The sequence below is a fragment of the Cavia porcellus genome, unplaced genomic scaffold (genome assembly GCF_034190915.1).
Source record: "Cavia porcellus strain 051 isolate PalLab524CR breed Dunkin Hartley unplaced genomic scaffold, mCavPor4.1 scaffold_9, whole genome shotgun sequence".
Classification (NCBI taxonomy): Eukaryota; Metazoa; Chordata; class Mammalia; order Rodentia; family Caviidae; genus Cavia; species Cavia porcellus.
This window is the reverse complement of record NW_026947492.1, coordinates 25,312,463-25,333,527: the sequence shown is the minus strand read 5'-3', so window position 1 is coordinate 25,333,527 and position 21,065 is coordinate 25,312,463. Positions and strand designations below refer to the sequence as shown.

The 21,065-nt window shown below is 47.3% G+C and overlaps 1 protein-coding gene across 6 annotated transcripts in view; it reads right to left on the bottom strand.

The window, feature by feature from the left end:
• Ntm (neurotrimin) overlaps positions 1-21,065 on the bottom strand; it is a 921,649-nt gene that overhangs the window by 826,509 nt on the left and 74,075 nt on the right. The gene's annotated exons all lie outside the window — the stretch shown is intronic.

The window sequence follows — 21,065 nt, the reverse complement described above, 5'->3', positions numbered from 1 at the left end:
TGCCCTGCCTTTTATTTTGGAATGAAAACACTGAATCAGTTAGAGGAGATCTCATGGTGCAGGGTGTCTCCTTACTTGGACTTTCAGTCAGAATCTGCAGTCTCTTTGCCTGGAACCAGCCTAGGCTCCCTGACCTCAGGTCAACTGTCAGTCAATCAACTCTTTCACACAGAGATCCGGGGCATAATGAGAATAATAGGATCAAATGTGACATAGCTTGGGCTCTAACCTAGAAGTTTTCCTTCTTGCCCACAACCATTTTGCTTTGCACATCCATTGTGGTTTCCCTGGCATAAAAGGCTGTAGCACTTTAAGGCAAAAAATTAATAAAATTTCCAAACCAAAGATCATTGCCTCTAATCCAGTCATGCTACAAACAGGGGAACACAGGCAAAGCTAAATCAAAGGTGGTGCTCATTTTGGTAATGTCTGATGTGCACTAAATTAAGTATGCCAAGCTATTTAATCTACAAGTAATGCCTCATGTAATCATCAGAATCGATCCTGTGAGGGGCATCTGTGATTAGTACCTGCATTCGATAGATGAGGAAGCTGCACCCATGGAGCTTCTCCAGGAAATTCACATTGTGTCAGGAGCGGGGTTTGAGTCCTGGAGATGTATTCCCAGCCTGCCCTCTGTAGTCACACTGAGGGCTGTCCAGAAACTGAGCTCCAGGGAGGAACAGACAGCCTGTTGCTGATAACTCAGCAGCCAGGCATGGGATTAGGCCTGTTGATCCTCAGTCAGGCCATCTGTCTGTTCTTGGGTGGTGATACAATGTAATTGACAAAGCTCTGTGTTCAAATCCTGGTTATATATTTAGTGATATTTGGGATGACCTTGAGGAAGCCACTGGTCTACCTGAGACTCCGTTTTCTCATTATGTAAGATTGTCATTAAAGGACTAAGATAGTTTATTGAGAAAATTAAAGGCGAGAGTATGGGGAAAGCTAGGAGGAGCCCCTGGACATAGCCACTCAGCAAATGGCAGCCCTTATTGTCACCCAGCAATGCTTGCTCCAGAATGGTACACAAGAGGGGAGAAGGCGATATGGGTGGCTTCACACACTACAGCAGGGCAGTGGGTCCCAGGGGGTTGGTTGTGGAAAGCAGATGCAGGAAAAAAGGACACAACAAAAGCCAGGGTTTGCAACAGAGACCAGCGGCCAGCAATACTGGGATGAGATGAACATAGTGAAGTACAATTAAAGGAGCTGAAACCACAGCGGCTGTTAGGAACAGCCTAACCCTGCCACTCCCAGTCCATCCTCTCCTCCTGGAACAGATGAGAGGCCACTGGAGACACGCCTGCCTTTGCCCTCAGGTGTTGGTGTCTCTGAACTCACATACCTGCACTTCTTCCTTCCAGACAACCTCTGTCTGTGCTGCCGACAGCTGCCACACACAGGCTCCCAGCCTGGGAAGGTGCTGTCTGCTCCTCCCAAGGGAATCCTGAAGATATGCAAACTTTCCGATTGCGTCTGCCTCTGCCTACTCAGATCTCTCTCCCCCTGTTAACAGCTCCGCAGACACCGAGGCTGTGTTTGATAAATAAGCTCCTGTATTTATTCAGGGGAGTAAATTTGTACCTATTATGATTCAAATGACATTGACATGATATTTTCTCTTTTTTTCCCCGTTGTTGAATTAGGAAAAGAAAATCCATAGGAGAAAAATCATAAAAACCCAAAGCAATTACTCTGCATACTGGTCCATGAAATAAATAAATTCATGAGCTAACTCTCTTTTGGGGCGGAGGTAAGAGAACTGATAAATAATTGAGAAATTGTTGCTGCTTCCTGGTTCTCAGAGATGCAAGGAGCACAGACTGCATACATTAGGCACCAAGCAACGTTTTAATTCCTCAGTCACTAACAATATCTGCCAGTGGGGGTGTACACAGAGCCAGATCCTGGGACTGTCAGTCAGCCAGGACACCATGCTGGTTTCGTCATGTGGAGGGCTACCTCTCTGGGGCTGCCCCAGCCAGCCAGTCAGAAACAGCTGGAACAGACTGGCAGGAAGGGGAGCCGGGCAGGTGGTGCATGGGCTGCACTGTGGGAGCTGCGGTGCCCACCTTCCCATCAAATCCTACACCAAGCCATCTCATTCCTTTCTCCCATGCACTCATCCAAAGAGGTGACTCCAGAAGCTTCTGCAAAGTTTTGAATGCCCACACTGTGTTAGAGCCTTCGCAGTAAAAAATCCCACAGGCGTCACAGGAAATTTTGACAGTTAGACATCGGTTCATTTTCCAGTTTCAGGATGCCTAGAGATCAGCTGAGTCAGGCATTTTCAGACTCTCTAGGGACCCTCAGAGGTCCCAGACCTGTCACACGGTTTTGATTGTGACCCACGGGAAGAAGTTAATTTTATACCACAACACTGCACGCACAGTGTGTACACATATGGTACTGGAACAAAGTACCTTGCCTGTTGTGCACTTCAATTATTCTATTTTATGTTTTTAAAAAATCATAACAGGAGGCCATGAAGTGATCTAATAACCTCTAGTGGGCTGTGGCTTGCAGTCTGAGTTACACTGGCTGAAGGCAGTGGGTAGATTCCTCAGGCCGTGAACACGACCTGAGCTACTGCCAAGCCAGGCCTCCACCTTGAAGAAAGAGCATCACATGTGTAAGGCTGCTTTGTCACTGAAGGGTCTCAGTTCTGCCTGATGACGGGGATCTGGAGAGCAGCTGAATGTTGATACCTGCCAGCAGGACAGCTGGACAGATGACGGCCACAGCTCTGCCGATGGTGCAAGACTCCTGGGTGCAGCAGACTTGTAACAGGAAGGAGAGGCGAGCAGCGCTTACACTGGTCTTTCAGGGGCTTGGTTCTGGAGACTGTGTGCTCCTCCTGTATACAGCTCACCCCCTCCTGGGTATTCTCGCCTTCTTTCCCTCCCTGCCCAATTCCCCATGCCTTAGCCCTTTAGTTCCTCTTCCTGTCTTGTTCCCTCCTTTTTACCTTTTCCCTTCCCTGTGTTTCCTTAACCAGTAATTCATGTATATTTTAATAACTGCTCTATGCACCTTCATAGACTGCTGAGGCACTATCTCAAAGTTCCTTCGGTCTAGAAAACTAAAAATGTCTTGAAAGACTTGCGAGGTGTTTGTATGCATGTATGTGAATGTGCTTGTGCAAGTGTGTGTGTGTGTGTGTGTGTGTGTGTGTGTGTGTGTGTGTGAGACAAAGAGAGAGAGAGAGGGAGAGAGAGAGAGAGAGAGAGAGAGAGAGAGAGAGAGAGAGAGAGAGGAGAGAGAGAGAGAGAGAGAGAGAGAGAGGTGAGCTGGACAGCAGGAATGATTTCATTTCCCCTATACAAGTGGTTGTGAGAACATGGCATTGAAAGGAGAATAAGCCTGCAAATCCCCAACACTAAGAAAATAAATTAAAAGCAGAGAAGAAATCATTGCTTTGTTATTTTGCTTTCAAAATAGCTGTCTGCTTTCTAAGTCACTAGACATTTGATTCTATTGCTCTGCCAATGGCTGTAGTGATTTGGAGCCATGATGTACCCAACTGCCTAATTTCAGCGGAAAGAAAGACCTTTGTAGAGGTAGCCCTGAGAGCTTAGCGACGCTGTGAATTTAATAACCTAATTCACTGTGTTACAAGTCATCCTACAAATAGAAACGAATTTAATGGCTCCTATCACCCAGAGAAACTAAGTAAGGACTGCATGCAGCCTGTACTCCAGTGAAGGAAGACTTTGTCCCCAAGAGTTGACATTGGGACACTCCTGTAACTTTCTCTAACATCCCAAGCTTTATATACAAAGGGCAAGTAACTTTATATTTGGAGGCTAAGGTTCTCCAGCTATAGAAATAACATGGAGATAATAATTAATAATAATAATAATAAAGTACCTGTTACAGGAAGGTTGCTGAAGTATTAGGTGACATGCACAGGCCAGGCCCTTGCAAGTGCTTAGTGCGCCTGTCTGCAGGGAGGCTCAGCCTGCACAGCCACCCCGAAGTCCTCCGTCCATGTCCATGTCATCGGCACTGTTGTCCCACTTCTTTTCTCTCCTGCTCTCTCCCTCCTCCCTCGCCTCCTCCTCTGCCTGTCCTCTATCTCCTCCTCCTTTTCTGCCTGCCCATCCTTCCACACTGTGATCCTCGCTGTGAGCCCTGGGAACAGCTCTGAACAGGATTGGGACTCGATGCTCTCTGAGGGCTGAGGGAGCAGAAGGTGCTGATATCTTTGTCAAATGAGCTAAATAAATGCCAGCGGCTCTGGACCAAAGCCCAGAGGACCCTTACAAACTTATACCCTGCTCTTCTGAAAGTCCCTGTAGGGTGGCAGCCCCCAGCCTGGAGGGCAGCTTAGAGGTCTATGCTCCCTGGCAGTCATCAGGCATCTGTTGGTTATCAGCAGCTATCAGGGTATCCTGCTGTGGCTTTGGAAGGCAGAGCAGGGATTTGTGGTGCCAAGAATAACCAGGCGAGGACCATGGAACTTTCCAGCAGGCCTAGGTGCAATCCCTGCCCAGGCGTGCTCTGGGATACGCTCGGATGTATTCAGGGAGAATCTTGTCCTGTCTATCTGCACACTCAGTCTGGTTTTAGAGTTCTGAAAGAAGAAAGTTCTCTGTGGAACTGAATAGTCCATTTGCTATCTGTCAGAAATTTTATTTTGCTGTGAGAAATTACAGTACCAAGTAACCTCAGCCAAGCATGTTGGTCCCTAGGGCTGGGGACAAGTGGTCCCACCAGGGAGGAGGACTTTGTTTACTGAGCAAGCGGAAGTGATCAGTCTTGGCACAGTCATGGCAAGATGGTGGTTTTTGTTACAGACACCTGTTCTCAGGGACCTGTTACTCCAAGCTCAGGAAAGTCTGATGGACTTTTCCTAACTCCTGGTCTGTTTCAGAGAGTACAGCTTGTCCTTCCCATCTGCACTGTAGAAGAATGGGCTATGCTGTGTTTGGGCACAAAGGTCCGAGAAAGCAGAGGGTCCACAGTGGCGTTGGCAGGCTTGTCACTTGCATCTCTCCACCCCCAGCAGTTCTACCACATGGGTGCATACTCAAGAAGCTACACAAGGCCAATAAAGAAGGCAACGCCTCTGAGCATTCACTAATGCCTCAACATAGCACCAAAGCCAAATATAAATCCTCCAGGGTCATCCATTTGTGAGATTTATCTGTCATTTGTGCAAACTGGGGAACCATTAGACCCAAAGCAGAATGTGTATGGGTATATGAATTCTTATAGACATTAAGCCCTCCCCCATGCTAAATCACGGTTCTAGAAACACTGAATAAAAATTGAAATTGGAGACCACACCCAGGACAAGTACTACCCAGCCGGACATGTTCAGGGCCTTGGAATTATTAGAACAGAAGCTGTATTATTTGAGCAACTTCTTCAGCTTTACTTGCCACCCTTGACCCCTCATAGTCCAGGCTGGACACTGATCTGTGAAATTCTGCCAGAGTCTTTGACAAAATATGGTTCTCAGCCAGCAGAGTGGTACCCTGGCCCCTCAGAGGGCAATGGTGGCTTCCAGAACTCAGTCAAGAGACATCTCTGATTTGTGAGCTTGTTTGGGGAGTCACAGTGTCTTTGTCTGCAGGACATTTGCCAGATTGGGAGGGGGGAAGGAGGGTATACAGGAAAGGAGCGAGAAAGCAAGGAAGAGGGAGCCAGGGAAAGACCGGGACCCAGGAAGTGCATGGCACTTAGGAAGGCACATCTGTTGTGGGGCATCTAACAGCTTACACCCTAGGAACGCCCTACTTGGATTAGAGAGGTCTCCAGTGAGCAGGGGCTTGGTAGGAATTTACCGGGGGCTGCCTCTCCCTTCTGGGCTGCGCTCTTCTTCTGCTGGGATGCTGCAGACTTTGGGAGGAGACGATAGTCCTCTGACAGAGCAGTTGTTGGTCTCCAAAGTGGAAAGTCATGCCATGCATGGACAATGTCCCTCTGCATTCAGAGTGGGGACTGATTTCACCCCACATTTTCATAAAGCACCCAAGGTCAATCTTCCTAGAGCAGCGTCCACCCTGCCTTCCGGGCTCCCTGGACACCTTCCTCAGTCACTCTTAGCAACAAGCTCTAGAGAGAGGAAACAGTTTGCCCTGAAGTGGGAGCCGAGAAATTGCCTCAAAAGCCAAGCACCACATAAACAGCACTTAAAAAACAGGAGCTGTTACTTTAATTATGGCTCTGGCTGCTTTATCACCAGCCCCGTTTCTCACACATTCATCAGAATCCTGGTGATAAATCAATCTCTGGGCGGCAGAAGCTGCCAGGGCACTGCCGCCTCTGGGCTCCAGCCCTCTCCTTCTCAGCTCCCAGCTCTTGTTTCTCCTGGAGCCACGGGCTGCTTGGTATTCAGCCCATGCATCCAGGATTCTGATTTCATGTCAGCTCTGGACCTAGGCTGGGAACCCGATGGAGGCTCGGGGGTGTATTCAGCAAAGGAGAAAGGACCAGAAAGGCAGCTATTATAGAGCCCTGTTTATAGAGGTAGAACCGTGTGAAGGTCGTTAATAAGCCCGATAACACTAATAAATAAAAAATATATTCAAACAATCTAATGTATTTGTTTAATAAATATGTAATAAAATATTTAATAAATTTGTAATAAAATATTTAATACAGAGATATTAAATGGCACTACTTAGCTGCTGCATTTTCCGTGCCCGGCTCGTATGCTAATCCCTGCCGCTCTGTCTCCAGTCACCACTCAGCAGGACCTGTGGCTCTTAGCTGTGAAAACTAGAGAAAGGTCCTTGGGGCAGCTATGAAGGGCGGAGTCAGGGTGGCACCTGGGCCTGTCTTCTGGGCACATGACACCCTGGTGATGTGTGTGCTTGTTTCCGGGAGCCTGGGGCACCTGCTGACAGCAGTTAGAGGCACACCAGGAGCAGTAGATCAGGAGAGAGGCTGGTACTCAGGTCAGAGCACCACTGGCTGCTTTCTGTTAAAGGATAAGGGACAAAACAAGAGCTTGCAGAGCTGAGAGATGACCTCAAAAATCCTGTAGTCTCCAGAAGGGTGCACTGAGGCTCAGATGGCTAAACTGGAGACCAGAACTCAGTTCTCCAGCCTCCTGAGTTGCTGCCCCTCCGTTGGAGGTACAGAGGAGGAAGGCAGGCTGCCTTTGTGCCTTCCACATAATGAAGCGCATTCCTCTCTATGCCTTTGCTGTAATTTTGTGGCCCTGTTCCACAGGAAGGCAGGGAGCCCTGGGTCCCCAGCTCACCTGCTGCAGGGAGAGGGTAACTTGTTGACCTGGCCTTCAGGGATGTTGTTGTTCGGTGCTAGGGAAGGGACGCGACCTGCCATGTGTCTGCCTTTCCATGCAAGGGGAGATGAGATCATTGGCTGAGAATGTCTCTCTTTAACCCAAGCAGTCCCAACCACTGAGGAAGAGGAAACACAGGATAAAAGCAAGTGGTGCTCAGCTAGCAATCCAGCTCCTCTTTCCACTAAACCTGGTCCTTAGCATCAAAGCCCACCTTGAGTCCCGTTTGTTTCTAAGACTATCCCCGCCTTCAGTAGCCTCTCTACTTTATCACCTTTGCTACAAGTAAGGTATGAACTACAAAGGTATGAGCCAGTAAAATCCATCAGTGCTGAGCGCACTGTTATGCACTGTAATAAGCATATCCTATGTCACTGCTTCCAAGATCAAGAAATAGGACATTTCCACCAGTTAAAATTTCCCTTGCCCCCCTCCAGCCAATTTCTCCTCCCAGCCTGTCCCTGGTGTGCTTTTTGTTTCTACTGTTTGGCCTTTCTCAGAGTGTTCTATGAGCAGGATATTTGTATTTCACCTTTTGACTGCATGAGCAACCCAGCTGTGGTGCAAGCGGTTCCTACATTTTTGTTGCTGAGTAGAATTCCAGTATGGGATATAGCTGCTGCTGCTTCTGCTTCTTCTTCTTCTTCTTCTTCTTCTTCTTCTTCTTCTTCTTCTTCTTCTTCTTCTTCTTCTTCTTCTTCTTCTTCTTCTTCCTCCTCCTCCTCCTCCTCCTCCTCCTCCTCCTTCTCCTCCTCCTCCTCCTTCTCCTTCTCCTCCTCCTCTTCCTCCTCCTCCTTCTCCTCCTCCTTCTCCTCCTCCTTCTCCTCCTCCTCCTCCTTCTCTTCCTCCTCCTTCTTCTTTTTCTTCTTCTTCTCCTCCTCCTCCTCTTCTGCCTCCTCCTCTTTCTCCCCCTCCTCATCTTCCTCCTCTTCCTCTTCCTTCTCCTCCTCCTTCTTCTTCTTTTTCATCTTCATCTTCGTCTTCTTCTTTTTGTCTACTCACCAGTTGAAGGCCATTTGACTTGTTTCTGGGTTTTTGAAATGATGACATTGCTTCAAATATTTGCATGCAAATTTCTTGGGTTTGCTGCAGTGTAAGATAAGAGTGTTTTTAACTGGACTCTCTCTTTTATTTCTAATATCTTTTTTGGTTTTGGCCTTATTAAATCACAAATGTCAAATAAAATGGTGTCCACTCAAGCTGTGTAATTTGATGTTTTGATATCCGTATACATTTTAAAATTATTACAGTTGAGTTAATTAAGATATTCATCACCTCACTTAGTGTGTGGGGTGGTAAGAGGTCTTCACATCTTTGGAATTCCCAGTACACAGTACAAATTGTGTACTGCAGTCACCCGATGCCCATTAGGTCTCCAGAACCACATTACTATACTCATGTGCTAACCAACATTTCTGTGCTGGCCCCAGCCTCTAGCCGCAGGAGTTTCTTCACTTTTTAAGGTACCTCATATTTCTTATAGCAAGTTCCACAAAGAGTTTCCCTTGGCTTTCCACTCTTTCCATTAACTGAATACTGTTGAATACAAGCAGGGACCAGGCGCAGTGCTGACCTGAATAGCACTGAACACAGTGCTCTGTCATGTTCCCATCCACTTGGTGTCCAATGCTCTGCCTTATCACGGTCAGAGGCCAACCCGTAGTATACTGGCCTGCACCAAACATACAATCATAAGATGAGCAACAAACAACAAATAAATATGTTGTTAACAAGCAAACAGTACTGACCACCGGCATTCCTAGCCACAGGCTCTGGTTCATGGATAATCCCTCTTAGACAGAGGGCAAGGGCAGGTTTTGCAATCAATACATTCCTCTTTGTAATTTCTCTCCTGCACAAAACCATTCAGAGAAATAGGTCTAAAATATCTCATGAATAAAAACATCTTGAATGGACAGATGTTTCTATGCAAAAGTTTTGAAAACCACAGAGATGCAGTATTTTTCTAACAGCAGGTCAGCTTTCTTGACCTCCTGTGTGACACCTGTGTGACAGCTGACCCTCCTCTGCTACGTCATTTCCCAGCCAATGGCTGCGTTTCCTCAGAGATATCTGACATATGACACTGACAGACGTGACGGACCAAGCACAATATCTGCAGGAAAATATGCTCTGTAAGACTGCATGAATTTTAATTTTAAACTACTTTTACCTTCCTCCTCCTCCTCCTCTCTTTTGCCCTCATCATCATTACCACCAGCATCATTATCAGCGTTTTTATTATTACTTCAGGGCTAGACAATTTTAACACTAAAAATATTATTCTAAGCCAAGATCTGTGATCCTATTACTTAATTCACTGATTTTATTTTTAGATTCAGGGCCATCAAAACTAAGTGGAATTCGAATGAGTAATTTCAATATATACTTACTAGAAATCTTCAGTTCTTTTATCACTAGGCTGAAGGCAAAACTCTCTCAGTTCCTTGTGCTCCTTATCATGTGACATATTAACCAGTCTAGTCATCATTTGGGCCACTCAGAACACAATTCTGTTACCTATGAACCCTCAGCTGCCTGTAATGCCTCAAAGGTAGTTGGCAAAGGCAGACCATTTGGCCTGTTACACAGCCCCCCATATCAGCTTTTGGGTAAGTTATATTGCCGTGGATATAGGTCATGCGCTCTAGCAATTAAAATTCCTCAATATTTTTTGAGGTCTGCTTTGAACCTTGTTTCCTTTTTTGCTTTGGGACAATTGCTGAATTAAAAGAAAAAAGTCAGCCCATGTCCTAAGCTTGTCAAGATCCTTTGGTGCTCAGTTCTGTTGTGTAGTTAACTATGCATCTGAGTTCTGAATCAGGTGGAAGTGTGACCAGCACACCTTGGGCATCACCATCTAATACTGATAAAAGCTTTAAACAGGACAGTGTTGAACTCTCAGGCCTTGCCCCACACTGACACAGATCCATCACTCAGAACCCTGAGAAAGCTGTCTTTACCTGATCATCCACTCACCCCCAAAGGAACTATGCTGAAAGGTAAAATGTGATATCTGCCAAATTTCTCCACAAGTAACCATATTACAAAGAATATGAAGTTGAATTCATTGACTCAGAGTGAATTGATGTGTAGTGCCAGTGAGTACATTTTCCTTTTATAAGGGCTCATAATCATCCTGTTAATAATTTTATCCATACATTTCTTCTTAAAAACAATTAAAATTCTGAATATTCAGAACAAATGTTGGTCATTTCTTACTCTCAGTGGCCTCATGGATGGACGGAGAATGTAGGACTTCAGTGATGCTCAGTGAACCCAACTAATAGACAATCTCTGATACTTTCACAGTCACCGGTCCCTTTTAGGTTGATTAAACTATAGAGGAGAAGGGGAGGAGAACCTGCACCTGCTCATCCATACTTTGCTGATGAGGTGAACAGGCCCATGGCCTCCATCTCAGCAGATTCAGAATGACATCTGCCTGGTCTGGTCCCTGACAGCTGCGCAGACGTCACCTCTGCTCCAGGAAGGAGATGAGTGCTCCAGCACCATGCTGGCATTTCTCAGCATGGAGAGGCGGCATTTGCATCCTCCATGCAACCAGATCAGATGCCTTTATGCACAATGAAACTGGCGCCAGCTTCTCCTGAGAAGCCAAAGAAGGGGCATGCTGAGAGAAATCTCCAAGTGTGATTCCTGAACAAGAAGCCTTAGCGCCAACTGGGAATTTGTTAGAAATACAAATCCTTGGGCCACCTAAAACTCAAAACTCTTGGGGTGGGGTTTTACCAGCCCTCCAGGTGACCGCAGGTATGCTAGACTTTGAGAAACATTGCTGCACATCTGACAAACCCAATGGGCTCTTTGACAGCCCTGGAAATGGCCTGATATTAGCTACAACTCTCAAAATTCAATTCACCAAGCAATTTAGAGTGTGATTTTCTGCTAAAAAGCCAAGTGCCAAGTGCCAGCAGTGAGATACAGATTTGAGTAGCACGCAAAGCAAAGCCCTTCCTTAGGCTGACTACAATGCAGATAGATAGAAACAGCCATAGACAGTAAGGGACTAAATGTCATAAAAATCCCACAGTGTGCTAAAGGAGGAAGTGAATCAGTCTAGCCACCTAAGAGAGTACAAGGGAGAAGATAGGCAAGTGGAGATTCATGGTGCAGATGAGTTTTTGATGACTGGATTTTGGTAGGCAGAGGTTGGGAAAGGAGCTCCCCACAAAGAACTGAACACAGTGCTCTCTGTTTGGGAAATTCCCTCCCCATGTGCATGTCTGTGTGTCCATCACAAATCAAGATGGGTCATCAGTGACTTCGACTCAGCTAAATCCCGTGGTCTCTTCCCAGTCCCGAGCTCACACCATCTCCAGCTGCGCATGTGCAGCAGACCACTGTCCTGTGTAGCTTATCTCCTGGCAAGAGTCAGATCTCTCTTCTTCAAGCTCCCACCTCACTAGCACCTCCTTCTCATCTGAATACTGAGATAACTCATAGAGCAAGACTCCAACCTCTTTTCTACTTAACACTTGTTGCCTTGGTGGTCCAATCTCAAATGAATTGCACACTTGGCTACCTCAGTCCATCTCAGATGCTATAGTGAAATGCCGTGCCTGGGTACTGCATATACCACACAAATATATTCTTCACAATGTTAGATGTCGGAAGTCAGAGATTATGGTATCAGCTGGGTCCCATCCATGCTATAGATGGCTACATTTTCATTGTTTTCACATGGCAGAAAGAAAGAGCTCTCTGGTGCCTCTCTTAAGAGTACGAACCCCACCCTGGAAAGCCCCACTTGTATGACCTCATCACCCTCCAAGCTTCTAGCTCTTGCTGCAATCACAATGAGGGTTAGGATTTCAACATACAAATTTTGGAGGGACACAAACATTCTGCCCATAGCACCAGATCATTCTGAAACTTCCAGTACAGGTTTATCAGACTCCAGGTTCACATGCTAAGAGGCACACTTATTATCTCCATGTGACCAGCTCAGAAGCCTCCTGACCTAACCATCCCTCACATGATGACTGCCATTTCTACCACACCTGAAACCCATTTCAGGGAAGGGGACTTACATCCTTTCAGCACCTCCAGTGACAATCAGTGCTTCTCTCTTTTAAAACCCGTGTCTAGGTGAGCATCTCATTTAACCTTTAAAACTGCAGTCTATTTCTCATATCTTTCAATTGTTCATTGTCTGCCTCCTCCATTCATAACCCCCAGCAGCTTCCCATCTCATTCTGAGGTAACGGCAAAACGTTCATCACAGCCCAAACGCCACGGTCTGGCTGTTCTTTGACACAATGCACTATTTGCCCATATTGTTCCTGTTCAGCCATTCTAGCCACACAATTCATACGCATTTCAAGACCTTTGCATACATGAGTCCCTGGTGTAAGAAATGTACCTCTTTCACAGCTGTCTGAATGCCTGTCTTGTATTTCTGCTCAAATGCCAATTGATACTGGAAGCTAATCTTAGCCACTCTCTCTAAAAATTACCCCTTCTATAGCTTGGTCTGAAATGGCTCCCAAAAGTCCATGTGTCAAAGACTTGTCTCTAACCCATGGTTCTCTTAGAAAATGGCAGAAGATTTAAAAGGCAGCCTAGTGGGAAGAAGGTAGGTCCCTGGGCATTACCCTCAAAAGGGCTGTGGGTCTCTGTCTCCCTCTTTCTTTTACTTCCCAGCCACAAGGTAAAGAACTTCCTCAAAAGTACTCTCTCACCATAGGTCCAAAAGCAAAGCAAAGAGGCCAAGCACCCATGGACTGAAACTCCCAAAACTGTAAGTTGTAATAAACCTTTCCTATTTATAAGCTGACTATCTCAGGCACTATATTACAGTAATGGAAAGTTGACCAACACAAATCTTCATGGACTCTACTGACTTAGGTTTCTTTATTCTTCTTCATCACAGTCACCCATTTTTGTTTTGCCTCTTTCCTCCACTTGACTCCTGAGAGAGACTCCATTGTTGTTTTGCATTATATCCCCAGCAACTAGAGTAGCACATGTTCCTGAAATGATGCTCACTGCTTTGTAACACATTACATGTCCATTTCCCCCAAATAAGTGATGACTCCTTGAGTGTAGACACAACCCTGGCACCTCCCATTGAATGACTCAGGAAGGAATTGTTTCAAGTATTTTCAGAGCCTGAATAAAATCACAAATGGGAAAGCCCAGGGAGTCTAAGACTCAAAGAATAATCCAAATTGCAGCAGAAATCCATATGAGATATGAAAAAGTATAATTACAAGCTTCAAAGGGCAAGAGTCATCAACTGTAGCCCCTACTCAAAATTTAACAACCCATATGTCCTTTGGAGTAGATAGGATTTTCACTCCTGGCAAAGACATTCTTTGGTTCTGAAAGGATTTTGCGCTGGATGGGAAGCTGCAGCGGTGGGAGGCTGGGAGGTGGAGCCAAGAGGCTCTATCTTGAGATCATCTTCCCCACACCTAGGCAATTACCTGTGGTGCGAAATGAGCTCCAGAGCCCCGAGCCCCCCAGGCAGACCCTGCATTTGACTTTGTGCACCTTTATTTTCTCCTCATGTCTTCCGAGCCTCTCCCCATCTTCACAGCCTTCTCTTGTGCCTCAGGGGCCCAATGGCTTAATTCCTTCAGCAAAACCACAGACCCTAACCTTACGCAGGGGTTCTCAGCCCTCATGGCCTGGCTCACAGGAAGGGCTGAACGTGTGAAGGCGCAGGTGTAACTCTGTGGTAACTCCAACAGGGGCAATCTTAATAGAAGGCCCATCACGCAAGTGTTTGAGAGCTGCACAACTGGGGCGTGTCTCCTCTTTCATGGTCTGTTTGCAGCACCCCCTCCTCGGTCTGCGGCCAAGCCTCCCGGACTCTCAAGGGGCTGGCAGCAGCTGCTGCTTTACATTTGCAGATTCCAGGTCGATTACTAAGCCACCCATGGACAGCACCTGATGCTTTTACTGGCCCAGCAGCTGCCAAGCGGAGATTTTTAAGTCTTGCTAAGCTTCTGAAATGAACTATCATGCTTGTATTGAGCAGCACACACAGGAAATCAGAAAATTTATAGTCTGCAAGGGTATCTGCAACAATGTTTCCTGTTTGAGAGAGACAGGCTGATTAAAAATATTAAAGATTGTGATGCCCACCCCCTCGGACCCTCGTGTCTTCCCTCTGTTTATCTTTTCCTGGAGGCACTTTTCAGAGCTTAAACCTGACAGTTTCATTTAAAATTATTTAAACCGTGCCAAACACAGGATTGGTGCACAGGTGATTTTTCTTCTCTCTGTGGCCTCAGCTTCATATGGATTCCGGATGTGGAGGCTCACTGCGGATGCCATTAATTTCTCAGCCTCCGGACCCCGTTCTTCCCAGCTTCCCACCTCCTGCCCCCACCATTCCACTCGAACACCGCCCAGGGAGACACCTTTCTCAAATTTACGGCCTCTGCAAGTCCTGCGCTGCACCTCCCCTGATCCAGCCAACCTAACCTAATCATATAATCCCTGCCATGGCTCTGACTCTGAAAAGGAGCAGGAGGCTGCAGTGGGTCTGTCTAGACACAAGGAGAGGGCTGGCCTGTGAGGGGACACTGGGCATTGCCACGCTCAGCCTTCCAGAGACACAGATGGGACATGAAAGCAAAGGTTTCAATTCTAAGGAAGAAGAGGAAAACGGACCTCTTACAGGTGAAAGGAGCAGCGCCCGGCATCACAAAGTCAAAGAGAGGAAAATCAGGCTGGAAATGCAGAGCAGGATGAGAGGGTACAGACGGGAACAATGGGCCTCTAGGAAGAAGAGGGGCTGGAGAAGAAGATAGGAGCCATAGGGTCCAGACCCCACCGCTGACCACACCCAGAGCCCTCTTTCCCTCTACCACCTTGGGGAGGTGACAGGGTTGCGGGGAGGGGTGTGGCTCGCATGAGGGTGAATGGGGAAGACTTGGGAATTGAAACCAGCATGCGGTCCTCTCCAGGAAGATACTCAGAGCAATGTCAGGAATGGCAAATGGCTTGTGTTTTCAAACTGAACATGGAAGCTCGGTTATAAAACTTCAGACAGGGGCCAGGGACACAGCTCAGTGGCATAACTGCCTGCTTGGCAAGCACAAAGTCATGAGTTCAATTCTCAGTACAAAAAACAAACAAACAACAACAAAAACCAAAAAAAAAAAAGCTTCACACAGTTCATGCCACATTAGAGTACACATTCCGTATGTTATGGTCGGAACCTTGATGTCTTCCCGAAGTCTGTAGGTTGGACTCTAATAACTACTGTAAAGTACTGAGGGATGGGGCATCAGCAGAAGGCTCAGTCACAAGGACTCTGTCTTTGTTAATGGATCCCGGCATCTTTGAAGAAGAGGCTGAGGGAGCTTGCACGAAGGAAGAGGCAAGCTCGCTCAGCCTCTTCTGTGTGCACAGGAGCACCCAGGAGGCATGCCGGGGAAGCAGGGACAGTGAATCTGCAGCATCTTAGCCTTGAACCTCCCGGCCTCCAGACTGCATGGGGTGAATTTCTGCTGTTTATGTTACCCAGCCTAAGCCATTTTGTTATAGCAGCTAAGCAGATAAAGACACTGCGGCTCTTGAAGGATGGATGTTCTGTAAGGCTCCCATAGACCTCATTCTTAGGGATGCATTTTACTTTTGTTTACTGGTTTGGTTTGGTTTTAAATAAAGCTACTCTCAGACTAATACTTTCTCTCCTTTTTCACCTCTAGAGAAAAAAGCCTTTACTCTTCATGCAGGAGATAATGCTTGTGCCCTGGTTCATAGTGGGATTGTTGATACTAATTAATTACTGTCCTCAAGCCTTCTAAAATGGAAAAAACATTCCAGATTACTTGACATTATTTATTGTCATTGCAAGCTGCACATATTAGAAAGGGGGTTGGATTTTCTTTCTCCATCTGACTTTCTAGTCTTCCAAACATAATCTCTTTGCTGTGCACACACCAGGAGGAGTGTCGTCAGTTGTGAATCAGTGCATCCCTTTGGCCTAGGCAGTTGATGGTTAGTGATCAGGATTCAGAGCTTCTTCCATAGTCCTGAGAGGACAGTGTGGGCAGGAAGAGAGGCTCAGATCTTCAGAAGCATCTAGGGCCCCCAAATATGACTGCCTCTTAAACAAACAACACCCTGGGCGACAGCAAGAGAAATATGGCCTTGGGAGAGCTGGCCCCAGAGCGAAAAGAAATCAGAGTTCTGTGTGTTTGTATTACCAGGGTTATTGACAACTTCACAGCCCCAAAGGGTTGCTGAATCACAGAAATCATGATCCCGTCAAGGTTTATTGAATAAAGTAATAGTCTCAGTCAACAAAGCGATAAAAATCCTACTCAGAAGCATCCCAGTGACCTGCCTGGTACTGACTTACTACAGGACAGAGTTCTAGGTACTCCCATTAATCTCAGAGGAGCTGGGTTCATACCAAGACCCACCGATAGCCCTGGCCTCTTGGGAAAGCCATGAAACCCTTCACGCCTCAGCATTTTCCTAGGAATGGAAACCAATATCTGTGTTAGCAGTGGCCTTCATGGGGCACCCCTGTGCAGCAGATATTTTTATATATCTCCACTTGTCTTCACAAGTTGTAAAACAGGAGTTTTTAGCTCCTTTCAACCAATGAGAACATCTCACTTGGGTCAGAATACTTTCCACTGGATCATTTCAATTTGGTGAGCACCAGAAATGGGCAGGCCTCTGCTGGGCTTGCTGGTGCTGGGAAGGCGAAAAGCCTTTGCTCAGGTCTTAAGCAGCAATCATCTTGCAAGGCAGGACTGCCCTTCATAACAGGCCTGCAGAGCACTGAGAGATGGGGGGCAAGCAGGCCATGGCTTTGGAGCTGCAACAGAGCTGTGAGAGCACCAGGTTCCCACAGCCTGTGCCTGCTGGAGCACTGGGCAGCACTGTAGGACTGCATCTCCATGGCTCAGATTCCCAGCTCAGGAACTCCTAAGGGCATAACACTTCAAAGGGGATGAAAAAGCATCACATGCACTATGTCTTGTACCCTCCTACATGAGACTGTACCTTCGGTGTAAATCCCAGGGCTCAGAGTCCTGCTAACTAGGAAAGGGAAGGATGTAAGGGTGCCGAGGAGAAGGCAGGGCTAACAGAAGTGCAGGAGGCAGGTGTCTTTGGCTGTTGCCTTGGAAATGCCAGTGTAACCAACCACCGCATCCACAGCCTCTCTCTGCTGCCACGGGGTGTCAGCGCCTTGCGACTTAATGATCAGGTAACCTCAAGGCCCCACGCGGGGCTGCAGTGCTGCTGCTTCTCAAGCCCATCTTTCATGCATCCTGCAGTCAGGATCCATTCTGACTTCATAGCCAGTCTGCCCTCCTCAACCTCAAGGCTCCTGTGTTCACCCCGCAATGCCTTCTGCCCCAGCCAGTCCCAGTCTTTAAAGATGTCCAGATAGACTTGTGTTCCAATGCCAGGACGTGCCTATGGGGGTCCTCTGAGCTCTGTCCACTTCAAGTCCCACAGACCTGTCCCTCCAGCCTGCGTCCACAGCCCCACTTCTCTGCCAAGCCTTCCCAGAGACATACACCCACAGTGACCTCAGCCTCCTCACTCTAGTCACATTATTTTCTGCACTGTGTAATTATCACCCCGTGGCTACTGTCTCTACTATAATTATCTGTACCAACTAACGTGCTCCTTAAGAGTATCCAGAGAAGACTCATCCTCTGATTCCTACCTCATGCTTTGAAGACTGCAGCTTTTGTGTTCCAGAGGTCACTTTCAGCTCCAACTGGCTCGAGCATGCAGCTGGCATGCAATAAATGCTTACAATAAAATAGCTAAGGAGTTATCTATTTTTCTGTTTTCACATAACTAGTTTTACTTGTTTCTTCTTCTAAATTTGGAAACAGAAGAAAAGGATTTTTTTTTGTTCACCTTTCAATATTGGAACAATGTTGAATCATGCTATGTTCTTATGGCTAATAACAATTTTTGTGAGATGGCCATAACCTATGCCAAGGAGTTTTCACCGTGCCAGTCAGGGCCCTGTTGTGCACCTTGTGTGCATTTTGTGTTCCTAAATCCTGGAAAGGAAAGCTTACTCATTCAACAAACGTTTGGGAGTCGTTTATTACAGTGGTTCTCAATGTTGAGTGAATATTAGAGATAAAAACAAAAGACTATCTGGACTCCCTGCTTACAGATCCTGATTTAATTGTTTGGCAAAAGGTCTGGGCAGATATTTTAAATTTCTCCAAGTGATTCTAGATGATAACTTTGACTAAAAACCACTCAAATGCTATATTAAAAACTGAAAATACCAAAAAAGAAAAAGGTGTGGGCTTGGCCTTGAGGCGCCCCTGGTCTAATGAGCAAGAGGGATGAGCAGAGCTGGGAAGCAGCAGTGCACTGAGGCACGGGAGGACCGAGGACCGAAGAGTGCAGCAGGGTGCAGTGCTGCAAGGTGCCAGCCTGAGAGAAAACTCAGGGAGGCGCCCAGAGGCCAAACCAAACTCTGGCCTGGAGGATGGCCTAAAGGGATTGGATGGAAAGGGGACAGAGATTTTGGAGAAGGGCTGAGTTAAGTAAGGGGCACTCGGCGAGGACAGGCGGTGTTTCCGGAGGAGAGTGTGCGGGAAAACACAATCCCCTACTTCCGGGCTGGCCGGTGAGCTGACTTCCGCTGCAAAATAGGGTCTTGTTTTTCTACCCTATATAGGAGAGCCATCTAGAGAAGGTGAGAACAGAGAGGCAATGGGCAAAGGTAGAAAGAGAAAACTGGCCCTCTGGCCCACGTGAAAGCTTAGGAGAAGTCATATGGAGCAAGTAAGGGAGTGATGGCAATTAAAAAGACAAAATAAGGCAGTCTACCCTAAGGCCACAGAAATAAGAAAAAAGTCTTCATGGGCTGCTGCTGACACAGTTCTGTCTGCTGGGCTCGGACATCTGACAAAGATCTCCAAATCCAGTGCCCTTGGGAACTGTGGTGGGGATAAGCCCTTGGAACCCCTGGGCAGGAGATGTCTTTCCTTGACTCACCCAGTTTCCATGTGACAGCCAGAGGAAGTCGACAGTGGAGACCTTTGATCAGGACAAGACTTTTCACATGCAGAGCACATGAGTGACAGGAGCTGGTCTTCCAAGGGCCTTGCAGTGCCTCTGGGGAGATCCATGATCTGCTATCACACCTGTGGCTCCTATGCTTCTGGACACACACACACACACACACACACACACAATCACACACACAGATGCTTACACACGCTCCCTTGAAGGGCCAACTGGTGGAAATTACAAGGACAGAGAGAATGTGAGTTAATTAGAAGAAGAGAGAGAGTTTGATAGGAAAAGATGAAGGAGGTACAGATCTGGGAGAGGCTGGCGTGGCCATCTGGCTGTGCAGCTGGCACACTCACCTCCCTGCCCTGATCGTAGCTCTGCAGGCGAGACGACACAGGCCAATGCTTGCCAGCTCTCCACTGTCGTGCTGTGCACCCTCAGGCAAGTGACTTCATCACTCTGGGCCTCTGCTCCCCATTTGTAAAACAAGAAATCTGACCTGAAATTATCCCCAGGATTCGGCTCTTGTCTATAAATTCAGTGTAAGGCCTATCTCCTGTCCTCTACTGGAACCCACACGAGTGAGCAGACACACCTGGTCACCCACGGATCTCTCTGACCCGTGCTGTCCTTTTTCTGTAGCTAATCTCATGCATGAGTTACTGCTCAGCAGCTCCATTACCAGCCACAGGAACACTGCTGATGAGAAAAAAAATAAATGTAAGCATCTAATCTGATCATGCCAATTTATAGCTTGGAATCCCCAAAGACCCTCCCACCTTCCCCTCCCCTGGGAGGATCCAGTTCTATTGGAAAACATTTTCCAAATGTTTTGTTTACATTGCCAGCTTGGGACCCTGCTCTTTGCACTCGTGTGCTGCAAGCCCTCAGTGTCAGCCCTGGAAGGCTCTTGCTGTATGAACAGAAGCCTCCTTCCAAGCAGAAGCAGTAGTTTTAGAGATGCCCTCATTTAACCTCCCCACATAACTCTGGATGCCAGGCATCCTGCTATGCTGTGGCCCTGTCCAGCCAAGGCTGGAGGTCATTAGCACTCAGTGGCGCTACCATCAATGTCACTGGGCCATTCATTGGCGGCCACTGCAGGAACCTTCAGTCTTGAATAAAGAAGTTGAATCTTGAGTCCTGTGTTCTATGCTCCTCATCACTGTACCCACAGGACACCTGGAGGGAGGCAGGCATCTCTGCTCTCCATCCGTCCTTTTTCTTCCACATGCCTGTACCAACCAACTGGGAAATGTGCAGAAAGAAGGACCTGGGAAGAAGGACAGCCTCTGCTGACTTCCTGGTGAATGAGGCTGTGCTCATTCCCTACAAGGTATCTCTGGTCTCCAGAGAGAACACAACCCACTTCCCACCTCACTTTTCCAATTCTTCTTGGCTCTTCCTCCTGCAACCAGAAGGCCACAGTAACTGCCTAGGCATGTGCTGGAGAAAGCTGCTGCCCACTGCCATCTCTACCATCACACTGGGAGCTGGTGCATGTGAGGCGGAGGCAGCAGGCCTGGTGGCAGCGATGTTTCTGGTGGCCAGGGAAGACTACAAGAGGGAGCCTGAACACCAGCCAGAGGAGAAAGTGATGCAGCTATGACCACTGTCTCAACGCAAGGACAGGCAAAATGCAGAGAGACCCCAAGGAAGGCCTGATACAGATTGTGCTTCCCCAAGACAGGCCAGCATCTTCAGCTCTGTGATCTCAAGCTCAGCAAGGGCAGCCATGGCTCCACATGACGACACCAGGCTCAGACACACGGCCTGCAGGGGTTGCCCAACTGCAGCACAG